The sequence below is a fragment of the Zalophus californianus genome, chromosome 4, assembly GCF_009762305.2.
Source record: "Zalophus californianus isolate mZalCal1 chromosome 4, mZalCal1.pri.v2, whole genome shotgun sequence".
Lineage (NCBI taxonomy): Eukaryota > Metazoa > Chordata > Mammalia > Carnivora > Otariidae > Zalophus > Zalophus californianus.
In genome coordinates, this window is record NC_045598.1 from 186240910 (window position 1) to 186265771 (window position 24862).

The following is a 24862-nucleotide window of genomic DNA, read 5'->3' on the forward strand; positions in this document are numbered from 1 at the left end:
CTCCAGCAGGGACCCAACAAGCGGCAGATCCGGGGAGACTCCCCTTTCTCCCCGGGGAGGAGCGTAGCAGGAGCGCACCGCAGGGATCTGCTGGGTTTAGAGACTCCACACGGGGTCGGGTGCCAGACATAGAAACGCTCGGTCACAGCCCGGGTGAGCACGGAGTGCGGCTGGAGACCAGGGAGATGGGAGTGACTGCTTTTCTCTGGGGGCGCACTGAGGAACGGGGCCCTGAGTTCTCAGATCCTCTGGGTGGAGATTGGGAGGCCACCATTTTCGCCCTGGTCCTCCAAAGCTGTACCAAGAGCTTGCAGGGAACAAAAGCTCCTGAGAGCAAACCCGAGCAGCTTGCTTAGCCCGGACCGAAAAGGGCGGGGCAATTCCGCCTCCAGCAAAGACATTTAGGAACCACGTTAACAGGCCACTCCCCCAGAAGATCAGCACAAACAGCCAGCAAGACAAGACCAAGTTTACCAGTCAAGGAGAACGGGAGATCTCCAGCGCTAGGGGAACACTGCACATAGAATTCATGGCTTTTTTTACTATGATTCATTAGTTTGTCAAAGTAAATTTTTTTAACTGTTTTTTTTTTATTTTTCTTTTTCCCTTTTTCAAACATCCTATCAATCCCTTTTTTGAAAAACATTTTTTATTTTTCATTTTTAGAGTCATATTTTATCCTTTCATAGTAGTTACCCTTATTTTTGGCATATATATATAAGTTGTTCTCTCTTTAAAATTTTGAGATAAAGTTTCTTCTAACAGATTAAAATATACCCTAAATCACTAGTGTATGGTTTTGTTCTAGTCTCCTGCCTGATCACATTCTCTCCCTTTTTTTTTTAAATCTTCTTCTTTCTTTTTTCAAACAACTTCTTATATTATCAATTCCTTTTATAAAATCTTTTATAATTTTTCTCTTTACAATCATCTTCCATCTCTTCATTGTATCAACCCTTATTTTGTACATATATGTCTTTCTTCCTTTAAAATTTTAGGAGGCACTTTTCTCTAACAGACCAAAATATGCCCAAAATCTAGTGTGTGGCACTGATCTATGCACTAGCCTGATCATATTTGATCATATTCTGCTTTTTTTGTATTGCTCTCTTTTTATCTTTTTCTTTTTGTGTTTTTTTTTTTCTCTTTCTTTTTTCTTTCTCTCCCTTTCTTTTCCCCTGGTTTCAGGTCTTTTCTGATTTGTAGAGAGTATATTTCCTGGGGACGTTGTTAACCTGTTAGCATTTTATTCTCTCATTCATCTATTCTCCTGTGGACAAAATGACAAGATGAAAAAAATCACCTCAGCAAAAAGAACAAGAGGTAGTACCGTCTGCCAGGGACCAACTCACTACGGACATTAGTACAATGTCAGACCTAGAGTTCAGAATCATGACTTTAAAGATCCTAGCTGGGCTTGAAAACAGCGTGGAAGTTATTAGAGAAACCCTTTCGGGAGAAATAAAAGAACTAAAATCTACTCAAGTCGAAATCAAAAAGGCTATTGATGAGGTGCAATCAAAAACGGGGGCACTAACTGCTAGGATAAATGAGGCAGAAGAGAGAATCAGCAATATAGAAGACCAAATGATGGAAAATAAAGAGGCTGAGAAAAAGGGAGAGAAACAACTACGGGATCACGAGGGCAGAATTCGAGAGATTAGCAATACGATAAGACGAAACAACATTAGAATAATTGGGATCTCAGAAGAAGAAGAAAGAGAGAGGGGGGCAGAAGGTTTATTGGAGCAAATAATAGCAGAGAACTTCCCTAATGTGGGGAAGGAAACAGGCATCAAAATCCAGGAGACACAGAGAATCCCTCTTAAAATCAATAAAAATGGGTCAACACCCCGACATCTAATAGTAAAACTTACGAGTCTCAGAGACAAAGAGAAAATCCTGAAAGCAGCTCAGGAGAGGAGATATGTAACCTACAATGGTAGAAACATTAGATTGGCAACAGATCTATCCACAGAGACCTGGCAGACCAGAAAGGACTGGCATGATATATTCAGAGCTCTAAACAAAAAACTATGCAGCCAAGAATGCTATATCCAGTTAGGCTGTCATTGAAAATTGAAAGAGAGATAAAAGGCTTCCAGGACAAACAAAAACTAAAGGAATTTGCAAACACAAAACTAGCCCTCCAAGAAATATTGAAAGGGGTCCTCTAAGCAAAGAGAGAGCCTAAAAGCAGCATAGATCAGAAAGGAACACAGACAATATACAGTAACAGTCACCTACAGGCAATAAAATGGCACTAAATTCATACCTTTCAATAGTTACCCTGAATGTAAATGGGCTCAATGCCCCAATCAAAAGACACAGGCTATCAGATTGGATTAAAAAACAAGACCCATCAATATGATGTCTGCAAGAGACTCATTTTAGACCCAAAGACACCCCCAGATTGAAAGTGAGGGGGTGGAAAATCATTTACCATGCTAATGAAAACCAAAAGAAAGCTAGGGTGGCAATCCTTATATCAGATAAATTAGATTTTAAAACAAAGACTGTAATAAGAGATGAGGAAGGACACTATATCCTACTTAAAGGGTCTATCCAACAAGAAGATCTAACAATTGTAAATATCTATGCCCCTAACATGGGAGCAGCCAATTTTATAATGCAATTAATAACAAAAGTGAAGAAACACATTGACAAAATACAATAATAGTGGGGGACTTTAACACCCCCTGACTGAAATGGACAGATCATCTAAGCAAAAGATCAACAAGGAAATAAAGACTTTAAATGACACACTTGACCAAATGGACTTTACAGACATATTCAGAACATTTCATCCCAAAGAAACGGAATACATATTCTTCTCTGGTGCCCATGGAACATTCTCCAGAACTGATCACATCCTAGGTCACAAATCAGGTCTCAAAGAGTACCAAAAGATTGGGATTATTCCCTGCATATTTTCAGACCACAATGCTTTGAAACTAGAACTGAATCACAAGAGGAAAGTCAGAAAGAACTCAAATACATGGAGGCTAAAGAGCATCCTATTAAAGAATGAATGAGTCAACCAGGAAATTAAAGAAGAATTTTAAAAATTCATGGAAACCAATGAAAATGAAAACACAATTGTTCAAAATCTTTGGGATACAGCAAAGGCAGTCCTGAGAAGAAAGTATAGAGCAATACAAGCCTTTCTCAAGAAGCAAGAAAGGTCTCAAATACACAACCTAACCCTACACCTAAAGGAGCTGGAGAAAGAACAGCAAATAAAGCCTAAACCCAGCAGGAGAAGAGAAATAATAAAGATCAGAGCAGAAATCAATAAACCAGAAACCAAAAGAACAGTAGAACAGATCAACGAAACTAAGAGCTGGTTCTTTGAAAGAAATAACAACGTTGATAAACCCCTGGCCAGACTGATCAAAAAGAAAAGAGAAATGACCCAAATCAAATTCATGAATGAAAGAGGAGAAATCACAACCAACACCAAAGAAATAAAAACAATTGTAAGAACATATTAGGAGCACACTATGCCAGGATATTAGATAACCTGCAAGAAATGGGTGCATTCCCAGAGATGAATCAACTACCAAAATTGAACCAGGAAGAAATAGAAAACATGAACACACCTATAACTACTGAGGAAATTGAAGCAGTCATCAAAAATCTCCGAACAGGGCGCCTGGGTGTCTCAGTTGGTTGGACGACTGCCTTCGGCTCAGGTCATGATCCTGGAGTCCCGGGATCGAGTCTGGCATCGGGCTCCCTGCTCGGCGGGGAGTCTGCTACTCCCTCTGACCCTCCCTCCTCTCGTGTCCTCTCTCTCGCTCATTCTCTCTCTCAAATAAATAAAATCTTAAAAAAAAAAAAATCTCCCAACAAACAAAAGCCCAGTGCCCAGATGGCTTCCCAGGGGAATTCTATCAAACATTTAAAGAATTAATACCTATTCTCCTGAAACTGTTCCAAAAAATAGAAATGGAAGGAACTTCCAAACTCATTTTATCAGGTCACCATTACCTTGATCCCCAAACCAGAGAAAGACCCCATCAAAAAGGAGAATTACAGACCAATATCCCTGATGAACACGGATGCAAAAATTCTCACCAAAATACTAGCAGTATCCAACAGTACATTAAAAGGATTATTCACTACGACCAAGTGAGTTTTATCCCTGGGCTGCAAGGTTGGTTCAACATCCGCAAATCAATCAACGTGATACAATACATTAACAAAAGAAAGAACAAGAATCATATGATCCTCTCAATAGATGCAGAAAAAGCATTTGACAAAGTACAGCATCCTTTCTTGACCAAAACTCTTCAGAGTAGAGGGATAGAGGGTACATACCTCAATAATATAAAAGCCATCTATGAAAAACCTACAGCGAATATCATTCTCAATGGGGAAAAGCTGAGAGCTTTTCCCCTAAGGTCACGAACGCGGCAGGGATGTCCACTCTCACCACTGCTATTCAACATAGTATTAGAAATCCTAGCCAGAGCCATCAGACAACAAAAAGAAATCAAAGGCATCCAAATCGGCCAAGAGGAAGTCAAACTCTCACTCTTTGCAGATGATATGATACTGTATGTGGAAAACCCAAAAGACTCCATCCCAAAACTCCTAGAACTCATACAGGAATCCAGTCAAGTAGCAGGCTATAAAATCATTCCACAGAAATCAGTGGCATTCCTATACACCAAAAACAAGACAGAAGAGAGACAAATCAAGGAGTCGATCCCATTTACAATTGCACCCAAAACCGTAAGATACCTAGGAATAAATCTAACCAAAGAGGCAAAGGATCTGTACTCAGAAAACTATAAAATACTCATGAAAGAAATTGAAGAAGACACAAAGAAATGGAAAAATGTTCCATGCTCATGGATTGGAAGAACAAATATTGGGAAGATATCAGTGCTACCTAGAGCAATCTACACATTCAATGCAATCCCCATCAAAATACCATCCACCTTTTTCAAAGAAATGGAACAAATAATCCTACAATTTGTATGGAACCAGAAGACACCCCGAATAGCCAGAGGACTATTGAAAAAGAAAAGCAAAGCTGGTGGCATCACAATTCCGGACTTCCAGCTCTATTACATAGCTGTCATCATCAAGAGAGTATGGTACTGGCACAAAAACAGACACATAGATCAATGGAATAGAATAGAGAGCCCAGAAATGGACCCTCAAGTCTATGGTCAACTCTACTTTGACAAAGCAGGAAAGAATGTCCAATGGAAAAAAGTCTCTTCCACAAATGGTGTGGGGAAAATTGGACAACCACATGCAGAAGAATGAAACTGGACCATTTCCTTACACCACACACAAAAATAGACTCCAAATGGTTGAAAGACCTAAGTGTGAGACAGGAGTCCATCAAAATCCTAAAGGAGAACACAGGCAGCAACCTCTTCGACCTCAGCACCAGGAACTTCTTCCTAGAAACCTCACCAAAGGCAAGGGAAGCAAGGGCAAAAATGAACTATTGGGATTTCATCAAGATAAAAAGCTTTTGCACAGCAAAAGAAACAGTCCACAAAACCAAAAGACAACTGACAGAATGGGAGAAAATATTTGCAAATGACATATCAGATAAAGGGCTAGTATCCAAAATCTATAAAGAACTTATCAAACTCAACACCCAAAGAACAAATAATCCAATCAAGAAATGGGCAGAAGACATGAACAGACATTTTTCCAAAGAAGACATCCAAATGGACAACAGACACATGAATAAGTGCTCAACATGGCTTGGCATCAGGGAAATCCAAATCAAAACCTCAATGAGATACCACCTCACACCAGTCAGAATGGCTAAAATTAACAAGTCTGGAAATGACAGATGTTGGCAGGAATGCGGAGAAAGGGGAACCTTCCTACACTGTTGGTGGGAATGCAAGCTGGTGCAACCCCTCTGGAAAACAGTATGGAGGTTCCTCAAACAGTTGAAAATAGCGCTACCATACGATCCAGCAATTGCACTACTGGGTATTTACCACAAAGATACAAATGTAGGGATCCGAAGGGGTACGTGCACTCCGATGTTTATAGCAGCAATATCCACAATAGCTAAACTGTGGAAAGAGCCAAGATGTGCATCGGCAGATGAATGGATAAAGAAGGGGTGGTATATATACACAATGGAATATTATGCAGCCATCAAAAGGAATGAGATCTTGCCATTTGCAACGACGTGGATGGAACTGGAGGGTGTTATGCTGAGTGAAATAAGTCAATCAGAGAAAGACATGTATCATATGACCTCACTGTTCGGAGGAATTCTTAATCTCAGGAAACAAACAGTGTTGCTGAGTGGTGGGGGGTGGGAGGGATGGGGTGGCTGGGTGATAGACATTGGGGAGGGTATGTGCTATGGTGAGCGCTCTGAATTGTGCAAGACTGTTGAATCACAGATCTGTACTTCTGAAACAAATAATGCAACATATGTTAAGAAAAAGAAAAAGAAAAAGATAGCAGCAGGGGAAGAATGAAGGGGAGTAAGTCTGATGGCAAGAGGAACCATGAGAGACGATGGATTCTGAAAAACAAACTGAGGGTTCTAGAGGGGAGGAGGCTGGGGGGATGGGTTAGCCTGGTGATGGGTATTAAGGAGGGTATGTTCTGCGTGGAGCACTGGGTGTTATGCACAAACAATAAATCATGGAACACTATATCAAGAACTAATGATGTAATGTATGGTGATTAACATAACAATAAAAAATTTTTAAAAAAGACAAAAAAATACTCATGAAAGAAATTGAGGAAGACACAAAGAAATGGAAAAACGTTCCATGTTCATGGATTGGAAGTACAAACATTGGGAAGATGTCAGTGCTACCTAGAGCAATGTACACATTCAATGCAATCCCCATCAAAATACCATCCACCTTTTTCAAAGAAATGGAACAAATAATCCTAAAGTTTGTATGGAACCAGAAGAGACCCCGAATAGCCAGAGGAATGTTGAAAAAGAAAAGCAAAGGTGGCGGCATCACAATTCGGAACTTCCAGCTCTATTACAAACCTGTCATCATCAAGACAGTATGGTAGTGGCACAAAAACAGATACATAGATCAATGGAACAGAATAGAGAGCCCAGAAATGGACCCTCAACTCTATGGTCAACTCATCTTTGACAAAGCAGGAACGAATGTCCAATGGAAAAAAGACAGTCTCTTCAACAAATGGTGTTGGGAAAATTGGACAGCCACATGCAGCAGAATGAAACTGGACCATTTCCTTACACCACACACAAAAATAGAATCCAAATGGTTGAAAGACCTAAATGTGAGACAGGAGTCCATCAAAATCATAAAGGAGAACACAGGCAGTAACCTCTTCGACCTCAGCCACAGCAACTTCTTCCTAGAAACTTCGCCAAAGGCAAGGGAAGCCAGGGCAAAAATGAACTATTGGGATTCCATCAATATAAAAAGCTTTTGCACGGCAAAAGAAACAGCCCACAAAACCAAAAGACAACGGACAGAATGGGAGAAAATATTTGTAAATGACATATCAGATAAAGGGCTAGTATCCAAAATCTATAAAGAACTTATCAAACTCAACACCCAAAGAACAAATAATCCAATCAAGAAATGGGCAGAAGACATGAACAGACATTTTTCCAAAGAAGACATCCAAATGGCCAGCAGACACATGAAAAAGTACTCAACATCGCTCAGCATCAGGGAAATTCAAATCAAAACCTCAATGAGATATCACTTCACACCCGTCAGAATGGCTAAAATTACCAAGTCAGGAAACGACAGATGTTGGCGGGGATGCGGAGAAAGGGGAACCCTCCTACACTGTTGGTGGGAATGCAAGCTGGTGCAATCACTCTGGAAAACAGTATGGAGGTTCCTCAAAAAGTTGAAAATAGAGCTACAATACGATCCAGCAATTGCACCTCTGGGTATTTACCACAAAGATACAAATGTAGGGATCCGAAGGGGTACGTGCACCCCAATGTTTATAGCAGCAATATCCACAATAGCCAAACTGTGGAAAGAGCCAAGATGTGCATCGACAGATGAATGGATAAAGAAGAGGTGGTATATATACACAATGGAATATTATGCAGGCATCAAAAGGAATGAGATCTTGCCATTTGCAACGACGTGGATGGAACTGGAGGGTGTTATGCTGAGTGAAATAAGTCAATCAGAGAAAGACATGTATCATATGACCTCACTGATATGAGGAATTCTTAATCTCAGGAAACAAACTGAGTGTTGCTGGAGTGGTGGGGGGTGGGAGGGATGGGGTGGCTGGGTGATAGACATTGGGGAGAGTATGTGCTATGGTGAGCGCTGTGAATTGTGCAAGACTGTTGAATCACAGATCTGTACTTCTGAAACAAATAATGCAACATATATTAAGAGAAAAGAAAAAGAAGAAGATAGCAGGAGGGGAAGAATGAAGGGGAGTACGTCAGAGGGGCAGACGAACCATGAGAGATGATGGACCATGAAAATCAAACTGAGGGTTCTAGATGGGAGGAGGGTGGGGGATGGGTTAGCCTGGTGTTGGGTATTAAAGAGGGCACATTCTGCATGGAGCACTGGGTGTTATGCACAAACAATGAATCATGGAACACTACATCAAATACTAATGATGTAATGTATGGTGATTAACATAACAATAAAAAAATTTTAAAAAAAGAAATGGAAATCACTCAGGTCACCACTGTGTGCCTTTTCACTATGCAGGACATCCCGCATCTCTGGATTACATAGGGTAATCTGCTTGGCCTCTGTCTCCTCAGTCCTCACTTGAATAGCAACCCCTCTAAGTCCTGACCACCCCAAGAAGAGGCACAGAATAAGGAAGGCAAAGGGAATATAAGAAGGATATGGTCTCAAGTGTAACCTGCAGGAAAGGAATTCTCCGAGGATGTCTGCGCCCTGTACCAAGTGGATCTCACCCCATGGAGTCATCAAAAGGAGAATGTTGCAGCCATTCACTGTTAGGAGGGCACAGGAGGGACACGTTTGAGGAAATCTCAGGAGATGAGTTGGACACGTCAAGTTTGACATTTCTATCAAACATCTCCACCACTAAGTAGGTAGCTGGATGCAAGTCTGGTGGGGTTGAGGTCCTATCTAAGAGAGCAACATCAGGGTTATCAGCTTCTAGCTGGTATTTAAAGCTATAACATCAGAGGAAGCCACCAACGGACCAAGGAGCTGGAAAAGAGAAATAAACAGAGATGTGAGCTCTGGGAGTCACCAAGCTTAGAGGCTGAGGGGACAAGGAGGAGCCAGTAATCAAGAAGACTAGAATAAAGTAGATAGTGGAGTGGCCCTGCGGTGCCTCAGACACCTAGCTGATGACCTTGGAGGTACAAGGACTAAGTATATTGTCAATGCTGATATCATTCAGGATCCAGGGACGATACCGACAGTCCCCCAATTATTTTAAACAGGGAAAATCTGATATAAAAGAATCACTAATGAGATATTTAAGAACTGAAAAGGGAAAACACTAAGGTATCTGGGAGTTCAGCTCTTCAGGAAGCTGCCACCAGCCCCAAGAACTGAACTGATCCACATAGATGTTTGTTGGAGGAGACACGGGCACTGAAGCTCAGGCATTCCAGAAGGGGACACTACTGGGCTGGTATGGGTATCTCCACACTCAAAGCAGGGACCCCACGGAGGTGGGTTCTGGACTTCCAAAGATGTGACAGTGGCCAGCTTGTACTGATATCTCTGCAGAGACAGCTGGATCTGTATGTGCAGTTTGGAACCACCACTGCCTGGATGAACAAAAAGCATTGCCAGGGTTATGTCACTGGGGTGGGCAGCAAAAGCAGGCAGAACGCAGAGAGGAAGCAGCACACCCCTTCCCTTCTGTGGCCTTCCTTTGGGTCTCTGTGAAGCTGGATGACAGGAGTGGGAGCTGGTGTGAGGTGGATGACCAGAGATGACAAGTGCCTGAGCCACAGGGCAGGAGGGGTCATCTACATGGATAGGAACTCCACTATCAATTAGGGACAGTGAGCCAGGGCCTATTCCATAAGGCTTAAGGGCAAATCCTGGTGGAAATGAGAGTAGAGAAGGACCAGCTAAACCTGAAAACAAAGGTTCAACAAAAAGTGACTGTCAAGCGCCACACCTTTGTCCGCCATGTGGAACCCGGTGTCTTAAAAGGCAAAATACTGATTTGGGCCAAGGGCTGACATTTTTTCCCTGTAAAACATCAGTTAACAAATATCTGAGGCATCATGAGCATCATGAGTAGTCACAGCTACTCAATTCCAACAGTGCAGCAGGAAAGCAGCCATAAACAATATATAAATGAAAGCATGTGGCCGCCCAATAAAACTTTATTTCTTGACACTGAAATATGAATGTTTCATAATTTTCACATGTCCTAAAATTGATGCTTTTGACTTTTTTCAATCATTTCAAAGTGTGAAAGCCATTCTTATCTGGTGGGCTACAGCAGCCAGGAGGATTTTCCTGAAGGGTGTGCTTGGCCATCTCTGGGTTTCAGCTCAGGCTCTGCCTTCACAAAACACCAAAACCCACAGATAACAAGCCATGGGCACAACAATATCTATTTCGAGGTGGAAAACATGAATACAATTTTGGAAAGATATGCTAGAAGTTCTTTGCATGTTCCAGAACCTAGGGAAACTGTGGAGGAAGTAGAATATTAGAGACTATAATGTGCTGATCTAGACATGGAAGGAAAACTGTAAGAATGCCACCAGCTCTTAATCTGCAGAGCAGGCGGGCGGAGCAAGATGGCGGAGGAGTAGGAGACCTAGATTTCGTCTTGTCTCAGGAATTCAGCTGAATAGGGATCAAACCATTCTGAACACCTACGAACTCAACAGGAGATCGAACGGGAGAGTAGCAACAACTCTCTGAACAGAGAAGCGACCACTTACTGGAAGGTAGGGCGTGCGGAGAAGTGAATCCGAGGCGATATTCGGGAGGATAGACGGCGGGGGAGGGGCCTCCGTCGGCCGCTTCTGGCAAGTGCTAGAGCCGCGGAGCACAAAATCGGACCTTTTAGAAGTCGGCTCGGCGGAGGGACGTCGCTGCAGTGGCTAAGCGGGGGGTGGAATCCTCTCCCGATAGTGTGGTCTCAGGACCCTTGGGGTCACAGAGAGTCCGGGGGGTGCCTGAGTGCACCAGAGCTCCCAGGTATCGGAGCAGGGAAGCCGGCTGCAGAGACGGAGCCGAGGCGCGGGCTCTCAGCTCGGGGTGGCGATAAACTGTGATCTGCGGCCCAGTCGGGGCACGGCTCCCCCAGCAGGGACCCAACAAGCAGCAGATCCGGGGAGACTCCCCTTCCTTCCCGGGGAGGAGCGGTGCGGGAATGCACTGCAGGGATCTGCTGGGTTTGGAGACTCCGTGCGGGGTCGGGTGCCAGACATAGAAACGCTCAATCACAGGCCGGGTGAGCACGGAGTGCGGCCGGAGACCAGGGACACGGAAGTGACTGCTTTTCTCTGGGGGCGCACTGAGGAGCGGGGCCCCGAGTTCTCAGCATCTCCGGGTGGAGATTGGGAGGCCACCATTTCTGCCCTGATCCTCCAAAGCTGTACCGAGAGCTTGCAGGGAACAAAAGCTCCTGAGAGCAAACCGGAGCAGGTTCCTTAGCCCGGCCCGACAAGGGCAGGGCAATTCCGCCTCCAGCAAAGACATTTGGAAACCACAGCAACAGGCCCCTCTCCCAGAAGATCAGCACAAACAGCCAGCAAGCCAAGACCAAGTTTACCGATCAAGGAGAACGGGAGAACTCCAGCGCTAGGGGAATACTGCACATAGAATTCATGGCTTTTTTTTAAATGATTCATTAGTTCATCAAAGTTAATTTTTGTTAACTGTTTTTTTTTTCTTTTTCTTTTTCCTTTTTTCAACCAACATCTTATCAATCCCTTTTTTAAAAAAAAAAACATTTTCTATTTTTCATTTTTAGAGTCATATTTTATCCCTTCATAGTAGTTACCCTTATTTTTGGCATGTACATATATAAGTTGTTCTCTCTTTAAAATTTTGAGGTACAGTTTCTTCTAACAGATCAAAATATACCCTAAATCACTAGTGTATGCCTTTGTTCTAGTCTCCTGCCTGATCACATTCTCTCCCTTTTTCCTTTTTTTTTTCTTTTTTTTCTTAAATCTTCTTTCTTTTTTCATTTTTTTTTAAAGATTTTATTTATTTACTTGAGAGAGAATGAGAGAGAGAGCATGAGACGGGGGAGGGTCAGAGGGAGAAGCAGACTCCCCGCTGAGCAGGGAGTCTGATGTGGGACTCGATCCCGGGACTCCAGGATCATGACCCGAGCCAAAGGCAGTCGCCCAACCAGCTGAGCCACCCAGGCGCCCAAATCTTCTTTCTTTTTTCAAACAACTTATCTTACCAAGTCCTTTTATAAAATCTTTTATAATTTTCATCTTTACAGTCATCTTCCATCCCTTCATTGTATCAACCCTTATTTTGTACATATATGTCCTTCTTCCTTTAAAATTTTAGGAGGCACTTTTTTCTAACAGACCAAAATACGCCCAAAAACTAGTGTGTGGCACTGATCTATGCACTAGCCTGATCATATTTGATCATATTCTGCTTTTTTTTGTATTGGTTTGTTTTTGTTTTTATCTTTTTTTCTTTTTTTTTTCTTTTTCTCTTTCTTTTTTCTTTCTTTCCCTTTCTTTTCCCCTGCTTTCAGGTCTTTTCTGATTTGTATACAGTATATTTGCTGGGGACGTTGTAAACCTGTTAGCATTTTGTTCTCTCATTCATCTATTCTCCTCTGGACAAAATGACAAGACGAAAGAAATCACCTCAGCAAAAAGAACAAGAGGTAGTACCGTCAGCCAGGGACCTACTCAATACGGACATTAGTACGATGTCGGACCTAGAGTTCAGAATCATGACTTTAAAGATACTAGCTGGGCTTGAAAAAAGCGTGGAAGTTATTAGAGAAACCCGTTCTGGAGAAATAAAAGAACTAAAATCTAACCAAATCGAAATCAAAAAGGCTATTGATGAGGTGCAATCAAAAATGGGGGCACTAATTGCTAGGATAAATGAGGCAGAAGAGAGAATCAGCGATATAGAAGACCAAATGATGGAAAATAAAGAGGCTGAGAAAAAGAGAGAGAAACAACTACAGGATCACGAGGGCAGAATTCGAGAGATAAGTGATACGATAAGACGAAACAACATTAGAATAATTGGGATCCCAGAAGAAGAAGAGAGAGAGAGGGGGGCAGAAGGTATATTGGAGCAAATTATAGCAGAGAACTTCCCTAATGTGAGGAAGGAAACAGGCATTAAAATCCAGGAGGCACAGAGAACCCCTCTCAAAATCAATAATAATAGGTCAACACCCCGACATCTAATAGTAAAACGTACGAGTCTCAGAGACAAAGAGAAAATCCTGAAAGCAGCTCGGGAGAAGAGATATGTAACCTACAATGGTAGAAACATTAGACTGGCAACAGACCTATCCACAGAGACCTGGCAGGCCAGAAAGGACTGGCAAGATATCTTCAGAGCACTAAACGAGAAAAATATGCAACCAAGAATACTATATCCAGCTAGGCTATCACTGAAAATAGAAGGAGAGATAAAAAGCTTCCAGAACAAACAAAAACTAAAGGAATTTGCAAACACGAAACCAGCCCTCCAAGAAATATTGAGAGGGGTCCTCTAAGCAAAGAGAGAACCCAAAAGCCGCAAAGAGCAGAAACGAACACAGACAACAGACAGTTAACAGTCACCTTACAGGTAATACAATGGCACTAAATTCATACCTTTCAATAGTTACCCTGAATGTAAATGGGCTAAATGCCCCAATCAAAAGACACAGGCTATCAGATTGGCTTAAAAAACAAGACCCATCAATATGCTGTCTGCAAGAGACTCATTTTAGACCCAAAGACACACCCAGATTGAAAGTGAGGGGGTGGAAAATCATTTACCATGATAATGGACAACAAAAGAAAGCTGGGGTGGCAATCCTTATATCAGACAAACTAGATTTTAAAACAAAGACTGTAATAAGAGATGAGGAAGGACACTATATCCTACTTAAAGGGTCTATCCAACAAGAAGATCTAACAATTGTAAATATCTATGCCCCGAACATGGGAGGAGCCAATTATATAAGGCAATTAATAACAAAAGCAAAGAAACACATTGACAACAATACAATAATAGTGGGGGACTTTAACACCCCCCTGACTGAAATGGACAGATCATCTAAGCAAAAGATCAACAAGGAAATAAAGACTGTAAATGACACACTGGACCAAATGGACTTCACAGACATATTCAGAACATTCCATCCCAAAGCAACGGAATACACATTCTTCTCTAGTGCCCATGGAACATTCTCCAGAATTGATCACATCCTAGATCACAAATCAGGTCTCAATCGGTACCAAAAGATTGGGATCATTCCCTGCATATTTTCAGACCACAATGCTTTGAAACTAGAACTCAACCACAAGAGTAAAGTCGGAAAGACCTCAAATACATGGAGGCTAAAGAGCATCCTACTAAAGAATGAATGGGTCAACCAAGAAATTAAAGAAGAATTAAAAAAATTCATCGAAACCAATGAAAATGAAAACACAACTGTTCAAAATCTTTGGGATACAGCAAAGGCAGTCCTGAGAGGAAAGTATATAGCAATACAAGCCTTTCTCAAGAAACAAGAAAGGTCTCAAATACACAACCTAACCCTACACCTAAAGGAGCTGGAGAAAGAACAGCAAATAAAGCCTAAACCCAGCAGGAGAAGAGAAATCATAAAGATCAGAGCAGAAATCAATGAACTAGAAACCAAAAGATCCTTTGCCTCTTTGGTTAGATTTATTCCTAGGTATCTAATGGTTTTGGGTGCAATTGTAAATGGGATCGACTCCTTGATTTGAAAGAGGCAAAGGATCTGTACTCAGAAAACTATAAAATACTCAGGAAAGAAATTGAAGAAGACACAAAGAAATGGAAAAACGTTCCATGCTCATGGATTGGGAGAATCAACATTGTGAAGATGTCAATGCTACCTAGAGCAATCTACACATTCAATGCAATCCCCATCAAAATACCATCCACCTTTTTCAAAGAAATGGAACAAATAATCCTAAAATTTGTATGGAACCAGAAGAGACCCAGAATAGCCAGAGGAATACTGAAAAAGAAAAGCAAAGCTGGCGGCATCACAATTCCTGACTTCCAGCTCTATTACAAAGCTGTCATCATCAAGACAGTATGGTACTGGCACAAAAACAGACACATCGATCAATGGAACAGAATCGAGAGCCCAGAAATGGACCCTCAACTCTATGGTCAACTTATGTTTGACAAAGCAGGAAAGAATGTCCAATGGCAAAAAGACAGTCTCTTCAACAAATGGTGTTGGGAAAATTGGACAGCCACATGCAGAAGAATGAAACTGGACCATTTCCTTACACCACACACAAAAATAGACTCCAAATGGTTGAAAGACCTAAGTGTGAGACAGGAGTCCATCAAAATCCTAAAGGAGAACACAGGCAGCAACCTCTTCGACCTCAGCCACAGCAACTTCTTCCTAGAAACTTCGCCAAAGGCACGGGAAGCCAGGGCAAAAATGAACTATTGGGATTTCATCAAGATAAAAAGCTTTTGCACAGCAAAAGAAACAGTCCACAAAACCAAAAGACAACTGACAGAATGGGAGAAAATATTTGCAAATGATATATCAGATAAAGGGCTAGTATCCAAAATCTATAAAGAACTTATCAAACTCAACACCCAAAGAACAAATAATCCAATCAAGAAATGGGCAGAAGACATGAACAGACATTTCTCCAAAGAAGACATCCAAATGGCCAACAGGCACATGAAAAAGTGCTCAACATCGCTCGGCATCAGGGAAATCCAAATCAAAACCTCAATGAGATACCACCTCACACCCGTCAGAATGGCTAAAATTAACAAGTCAGGGAACGACAGATGTTGGCGGGGATGTGGAGAAAGGGGAACCCTCCTACACTGTTGGTGGGAATGCAAGCTGGTGCAACCCCTCTGGAAAACAGTATGGAGGTTCCTCAAACAGTTGAAATTAGAGCTACCGTTCGATCCAGCAATTGCACTACTGTGTATTTACCACAAAGATACAAATGTAGGGACCCGAAGGGGTACGTGTACCACAATTTTTATAGCAGCAATGTCCACAATAGCCAAACTGTGGAAAGAGCCAAGATGTCCATCGACAGATGAATGGATAAAGAAGAAGTGGTATATATACACAATGGAATATTATGCAGCCATCAAAAGGAATGAGATCTTGCCATTTGCAACAACGTGGATGGAACTGGAGGGTGTTATGCTGAGTGAAATAAGTCAATCAGAGAAAGACATGTATCACATGACCTCACTGATATGAGGAATTCTTAATCTCAGGAAACAAACTGAGTGTTACTGGAGTGGTTGGGGGTGGGAGGGATGGGGTGGCTGGGTGATAGACATTGGGGAGGGTATGTGCTACAGTGAGCGCTGTGAATTGTGCAAGACTGTTGAATCACAGATCTGTACTTCTGAAACAAATAACGCAACATATTTTAAGAAAAAAGAAAAAGAAGACGATAACAGGAGAGGAAGAAAAGGGGAGTATGTCAGAGGGGGAGACGAACCAGGAGAGATGATGGACTCTGAAAAACAAACTGAGGGTTCTAGAGGGGAGGGGGGTAAGGGGATGGGTTAGCCTGGTGATGGGTATTGAGGAGGGCACGTTCTGCATGGAGCACTGGGTCTTATGAACAAACAATGAATCATGGAACACTGCACCAAAAACTAATGATGTAATATATGGTGATTAACATAACAATAAAAAAATTTAAAAAAAATCTGCAGAGCAGATGTTCTTGCTTGGGTAGAACCATGCATTACTCCTCACGGCCCCTCCAGAGCCTCTCTGTCTGGCAATTTTCCATAAAGTGGCCAATATGGGAGGCTAGAAATCATCATTTTCAAATTCGTTCTGTCTTTATGGGTTGCCGTAACACGGGGTGTGACAGCAATCTGAGATGACAGAAAGGACATGCCTAAGTTCTCAAAGACAAGGGCTATTTACCACCACATGAATGATTATCCAAAGCACACCAGGAGGGCTGATAGGAAAGACAAGGAAGGAATGAACTACCTGGAAAGAATTAGCTGTTGGCCAACTGCACCTGTCTTGGGCTACCTGCTGATCTGCTCTGGAGCCCAACGGAACGAAGACCGTATTCTCCCTCACTTCCGCTCTTATCAGTCTAGAGCCAACGTGGTTGCTACAGCATAGCCCTTCATGGTCTCCCCACCACATGCATTCCAGTACCCCAAATCAGGTAAAGCAAGAGGGGTAGTGACACCAGCAGGGAAGAAAGACACAGTCATTAAGGGTGAATGGCTCTGTGACCAGCCTCTCGGGGGTTCAAATCCTGTTTCTCCCACTTCATACTGTGAAACATAAGAGGAGGCAGATTATTTAGTTGCTCTGCACATTAGTTTGTTCAACTATAAAGACCTGCACATAATAGTGGCATTAATCCCACTCCACTGTCTTGAGAATTAGATGGGTCAACACATGTTAATTGCTTAAAATAGTGCCTGGATGCAAAGGAAAAGATTTAATAAATATAATTGACTCTCAAGCCCGATATAAAAGCCATGGTTAGTTTTCTACTAACCTAGTGGACAAGCTTCAAACTCCTGAGCTTGAGACCTCATGTGTCATGAGCTAGAATCACACAAGGTTTCTGAATATTTTATAAATACTCCACGCCCATTCTCATTCACCCTTTTGTACTCACTCTTTTCTGTACCTCATAAATCTTTCCCTATCTCTGTCCTAAAATCCCTACTCATCCTTTCAGATCTAGCATGAAAGCTGCTTAATTTTGTACTTTCTCAGCCTTCAGAAAATATTTAATTCCTTCTCCCATAAGCTCTCTGGGCACTTTCCTTGACTCGAATGGTGTCAACAGTTAAAACGGATCTTCAGGAACTCTAGCTTTCTGCCAGTTCTATTATAAAAGATGAAAGTCCTTTTATCTCTCTGGCAGAGGGCAGGTTTTCCCACACACATTCCATAACATTAGTTAACCTTTGCTTCATACCCAAAACAGAATTATGAGATTTTGTATTTGCAAGAGAATGCCTTTGGTGCTTTGGCTAAATGCAAATTTCCTTCCTTTGGTTCCCCTTGGCACTGCTAAGAGATACTGGATTTTTCTTAAGGTAACAAACATCACCTGAAAACCAAAAGGGAAATACACAAAGGAACACACATGTGCAGTGATCATGGAAAGCCCCAGTTCTGGGTATGGAGTAGAGGCTCCAGATCTACTGGGTCAGAGGTAGGAGCACATAGCAACAGGTGGTCTGTTGAGTGCAGAAACGCATGGATTCAAATTCCAGCCCGAGGACCTAATAGCATGTGAACTTGAGCAAGTTTATTCATAGGTGAGAATCCTCAGTCAAAAACTGGGCGGGGGCACCTGGGTGGTCACACTTCAGTAGATGCCATCCCCCCTGCCCTTTCCCCAAACTTTGGGTGCTCAGATTTCACCTACCCTCAAAACATAACTATGGCTAGTGTGTGGAAAAGGTGGGTAGTTCACCCAAACTCGGGTAGTGAAATTTGCACAAGTAGAAAATGGCAAGAAAATGCTGTAGAGATATTCCCAGAAAGGGGGCTGGGGTCTAAATCATTAGAAGATACATGAGTGTCCACCAAAGATTTCAACCCTCACTGTGGCACACCAGAATCACCCACATTGGTAGTCAATGATTGAGAATACTTGATAATTTCTCCTTTTGACCAAATTGTTGTCTTAAATCATCTCCTTCTGACCTGTCTCCATGCAACTAATCCGATTTCATCAGATCACCTGTGGCTATAATATTTGGTTTGGATTTTTTTGTTTGCTTTTATTTTTTCAAGCTTTTATTAAATAAAAGCTTTTATTAAATAAAAAAGCTTTTATTAAATAAAAAAAAATTCCAGGTAGTTAACATATAGTGAGCATTAGTTACAGGTATAGAATTTAGTGATTCATCACTTACATACAACACCCAGTGCTCATCCCAAGAAGTGCCCTCTTTAATCCCCATCATCCACTTAGCCCATCCCTTAGCTAAAAAATCAGGGTATCCCTTCAAATCAATACTTTTGTATCCTTTGGGTAAATACCCAGTAGTGCAATTGATGGGTCATGGGGTAGCTCTATTTTTAACTTTTGGAGGAACCTCCATACTGCTCTCCAGAGTGGTTGCTTTAATTTATCAATTCATTTAATCCTGAACTCTATCCCATGAGATAGCTATTTCTTATTATACTCATTTTATAGATGGGGGAAACTGAAGCACAGAGAAGTTAAAGCAATCTGTCAAAGTCACACAGTAACAAGTGAAAGATCTGAGATCCCACCAGAAGGTAAGTCTGGTTCACTCCAGACCTCTCTCTAAGCACCTTGAAACACTGTGATATTTTGCCTTGATTGTAAAATTGCCTTGCTTGTACAGGGACAGATCATGCATTGGTGATCTGGTAATCAGTGTTTAAAGCTTACTAATTGTAGCCTAATTAGACATCTTACAGGAGGGCATTTTATAAACAGTAAACTGTGGAGGGTCTCTCAGGAAATGGATTACAATTAGGCATTTTCTGGTAAGTTCTGAGATCTTTTGAAAAAATGCAATTGTAAAGAAGAAGATAATCCCATTAAGGTAAGAGGTAGAATTAAAAAATAAACTAGGCAAGGACTCTACCATGGAGAATAATTTAATATGGCAAAGCAAGAGATAATTCCAAGGAAGGTATTGGAAAAAAATAATTAGCTATTTAGAGGTGGTATAATTACTCTGGGTCCTCACCTCCCCACATGCATCAGAATAAATCCCTCAGCAATCAGAGGTAAAATTTTAAACGATACTCACAGAAAAACAAAGAAAATAAAACTTAAATTTTACCAAACCTCTGGGAAAAGAGTTGGCTGTTTAATTTCTAGAAGAGAAAAAAATCACACACACACACACACAAAAACAAACAGATCTGAATATATAAAAAGTTAAAATGCTTTCTATAGAAAAATAACCTAAATTAAAAAGGCAAACATGTCCCAGTATTTTCAGAAAATAATTTCTCAAGGGTTATGAACTTTATTATACAAAAGCTCAAGCATTAATATACAAATGATACCAAGTAGACAAATGGACAAAAACACGAATAGCAAAGTTATGAAAGTGGAAGATACATTTTTATCAAACATTTTAAATAGTCAACTTTAGTAATAACACAAATCAATATACCTAATATACTGAGAAATGGTTTTTAATGCCTTAAAAGTAGAAGCTTAAAAATGCATTTATGGGAAAAAATAAAAATAAAAAGTATGTTCATAGGTACATCCACTTTATAAATAAAGACATCATTTTATTCCCCATTTCACCTACCCACTAATGGGTCTTGCTGTCATGTATTTCTACAGCATGGAAATTGGCAAAAGCCATTTAGAAAGTAATTAGGATAGACATGTAAATGGCCAATAAAGCCAGAAATTAGTTCTCAGAACATATATTTATCCACAAATTTAAGCCTGCTCATATAACTTGGAATGAAGAAGAAATCCAAACAAATCATAAATCATGAGAAATGACCGACGAGCACCATATACCTCCCAACCTGGGAGATGTGACCAAGGCTGTATTAGAAGTAAAGTTATCCTCAGACACATGCAGGAGAAGAAAGGAAGAAAAACAAAGTTTAAAGTATGATCCATTACTTTTTACCTTTCTATAAAGCTAAAAAAGGAAGGTTTCTTTCCTTTTTCAGGTGAGATCTGAAAGATATGTAGAAGTCTGCTAAGTAGAAAGAAGAGAAACACAATCCAAGCAAAGGCTTGAGGGGATGCAGGAGAACAGACCAGGTCCTGGCCACACAGTTTCTATAGGCTTACGGTACGTCTCTGCTTAACCTAGAAAATGTGAAACCAGAGAAAAGTTCACTGAAGAAGAAGGACTGATATAACTGATAATATTTTTAATTTGCTGCTTGTGTACATTCCCCCATCCCCTTACCTAATGTCTCCCTGCAAGATGGAAAATGTGTTGAGAAGCAGCAGGGACGTACACACCAGGCTGTCCAGGAGTCAAGAGAAGGCAGCAACTCAGATGGAGGTGCTCCTGGGGTAAGACAAGTACAGGAATGGAAGAACTCTGTGTAGCAGGTAAAGCACACTGGGCATGGTGATGGATTCTGGGTGCAGGGGACAGGAAAATGACCTGACCATCATAACTTCCAGGTGTGGTCATTTCCTGAAATGAGAAATCCTACAAGAGGGAAGTACTTCAGTTGGCTCAATGTGCTAAATTCCCAAACACCTGTTTTTTTTTTTTTAGTAGACTCTTCTAGATTTCACAGAATATTATATTGAATTGACGGTTTTAATAGTTTTAGAAAATTTCTTTTTTTTAAAGATTTTATTAAGCAAACTCTACTTAATGTGACTTACAACCCTGAAATCAAGATTTGCACACTCAAGAGTCACCAGGCGCCCCTGGAAAATTTCTGCATATAGATATTTTTTAAACATTTATTTATTTATTTGAGAGAGAAAGAAAGAGTGGAGGAGGGAGGGGCAGAGGGAGAGAGTGAGAATCTCAAGCAGGCTCCACACCCAGAGCAGAAACTGACTTGGGGTTCAATCATGACCTGAGCCTAAATCAAGGGTTGGACACTCAACCGACTGAGCCACCCAGGCATTCCCCTGCATATATATTTTTTTTAATTTTTATTTTTTTATTGTTATGTTAATCACTATATATTACATCATTAGTTTTTGATGAAGTGTTCCATGATTCATTGTTTGTGCATAACACCCAGTGCTCCATGCAGAACGTGCCCCCTTGAATGCCCATCACCAGGCTAACCCATCCCCCCACCCCCCTCCCCTCTAGAACCCTCAGTTTGTTTTTCAGAGTCCATCGTCTCTCATGGTTCCTTTCCACCTCTGACTTACTCCCCCTCATTCTTCCCCTCCTGCTATTTTCTTCTTTTTCTTTTTTCTTAACATATGTTGCATTATTTGTCACAGAAGTACAGATCTGCGACTCAACAGTCTTGCACAATTCACAGCGCTCACCATAGCACATACCCTCCCCAATGTCTATCACCCAGCCACCCCATCCCTCCCACCCCCAACCACTCCAGCAACACTCAGTTTGTTTCCTGAGATTAAGAATTCTTCATATCAGTGAGGTCATATGATACATGTCTTTCTCTGATTGACTTATTTCACTCAGCATAACACCCTCCAGTTCCATCCACGTCGTTGCAAATGGCAAGATCTCATTCCTTTTGATGGCTGCATAATATTCCATTGTGTATATATACCACTTCTTTATCCATTCATCTGTCGATGCACATCTTGGCTCTTTCCACAGTTTGGCTATTGCGGATATTGCTGCTATAAACATTGGGGTGCACGTACCCCTTTGGATCCCTACATTTGTATCTTTGTGGTAAATACCCAGTAGTGCAAGTGATGGATCGTATGGTAGCTCTAATTTCAACTGTTTGAGGAACCTCCATACTGTTTTCCAGAGGGGTTGCACCAGCTTGCATTCCCACCAACAGTGTAGGAGGGTTCCCCTTTCTCCACATCCCCGCCAACATCTGTCGTTCCCTGACTTGTTAATTTTAGCCATTCTGACGGGTGTGAGGTGGTATCTCATTGAGGTTTTGATTTGGATTTCCCTGATGCCGAGCGATGTTGAGCACTTTTTCATGTGCCTGTTGGCCATTTGGATGTCTTCTTTGGAGAAATGTCTGTTCATGTCTTCTGCCCATTTCTTGATTGGATTATTTGTTCTTTGGGTGTTGAGTTTGATAAGTTCTTTATAGATTTTGGATACTAGCCCTTTATCTGATATGTCATTTGCAAATATTTTCTCCCATTCTGTCGGTTGTCTTTTGGTTTTGTGGACTGTTTCTTTTGCTGTGCAAAAGCTTTTTATCTTGATGAAATCCCAATAGTTAATTTTTGCCCTGGCTTCCCGTGCCTTTGGCGATGTTTCTAGGAAGAAGTTGCTGTGGCTGAGGTCCAAGAGGTTGCTACCTGTGTTCTCCTTTAGGATTTGGATGGACTCCTGTCTCACACTTAGGTCTTTCAACCATTTGGAGTCTATTTTTGTGTGTGGTGTAAGGAAATGGTCCAGTTTCATTCTTCTGCATGTGGCTGTCCAATTTTCCCAACACCATTTGTGGAAGAGACTGTCTTTTTTCCATTGGACGTTGTTTCCTGCTTTGTCAAAGATAAGTTGACCATAGAGTTCAGGGTCCATTTCTGGGCTCTTGATTCTGTTCCATTGATCGATGTGTCTGTTTTTGTGCCACTACCATACTGTCTTGATGATGACAGGTTTGTAATAGAGCTGGAAGTCCGGAATTGTGATGCCGCCAGCTTTGCTTTTCTTTTTCAATAGTCCTCTGGCTATTCGGGGTCTCTTCTGGTTCCATACAAAATTTAGGATTATTTGTTCCATTTCTTTGAAAAAGGTGGATGGTATTTTGATGGGAATTGCATTGAATGTGTAGATTGCTCTAGGTAGCATTGATATCTTCACAATGTTGATTCTCCCAATCCATGAGCATGGAACGTTTTTCCATTTCTTTGTGTCTTCTTCAATTTCTTTCATGAGTATTTGATAGTTTTCTGAGTACAGATCCTTTGCCTCTTTGGTTAAATTTATTCCTAGGTATCTTATGGTTTTGGGTGCAATTGTAAATGGGATCGACTCCTTGATTTGTCTCTCTTCTGTCTTGTTGTTGGTGTATAGGAATGCCACTGATTTCTGTGCATTGATTTTATAGCCTGCTACTTGACTGAATTCCTGTATGAGTTCTAGCAGTTTTGGGGTGGAGTCTTTTGGGTTTTCCACATACAGTATCATATCATCTGCCAAGAGTGAGAGTTTGACTTCCTCTTTGCCGATTTGGATGCCTTTGATTTCTTTTTGTTGTCTGATTGCTGTGGCTAGGACCTCTAATACTATGTTGAATAGCAGTGGTGAGAGTGGACATCCCTGCCGCGTTCCTGACCTTAGGGGAAAAGCTCTCAGCTTTTCCAATATCATTGAGAATGATATTCGCTGTAGGTTTTTCATAGATGGCTTTTATGATATTGAGGTATGTACCCTCTATCCCTACACTCTGAAGGGTTTTGATCAAGAAAGGATGCTGTACTTTGTCAAATGCTTTTTCTGCATCTATTGAGAGGATCATATGATTCTTGTTCTTTCTTTTGTTAATGTATTGTATCACGTTGATTGATTTGCGGATGTTGAACCAGCCTTGCAGCCCAGGGATAAATCCCACCTGGTCATGGTGAATAATCCTTTTAATGTATTGTTGGATCCTATTGGCTAGTATTTTGGTGAGAATTTTTGCATCCGTGTTCATCAAGGATATTGGTCTGTAATTCTCCTTTTTGATGGGGTCTTTGTCTGGTTTTGGGATCAAGGTAATGGTGGCCTCATAAAATGAGTTTGGAAGTTTTCCTTCCATTTCTATTTTTTGGAACAGTTTCAGGAGAATAGGTATTAATTCTTCTTTAAATGTCTGATAGAACTCCCCTGGGAAGCCATCTGGCCCCGGGCTTTTGTTTCTTGGGAGATTTTGATGACTGCTTCAATTTCCTTAGTGGCTATAGGTTTGTTCAGGTTTTCTATTTCTTCCTGGTTCAATTTTGGTAGTTGATACATCTCTAGGAATGCACCCACTTCTTCCAGGTTATCTAATTTGCTGGCATAGAGTTGTTCATAATATGTTCTTATAATTGTTTGTATTTCTTTGGTGTTGGTTGTGATCTCTCTTCTTT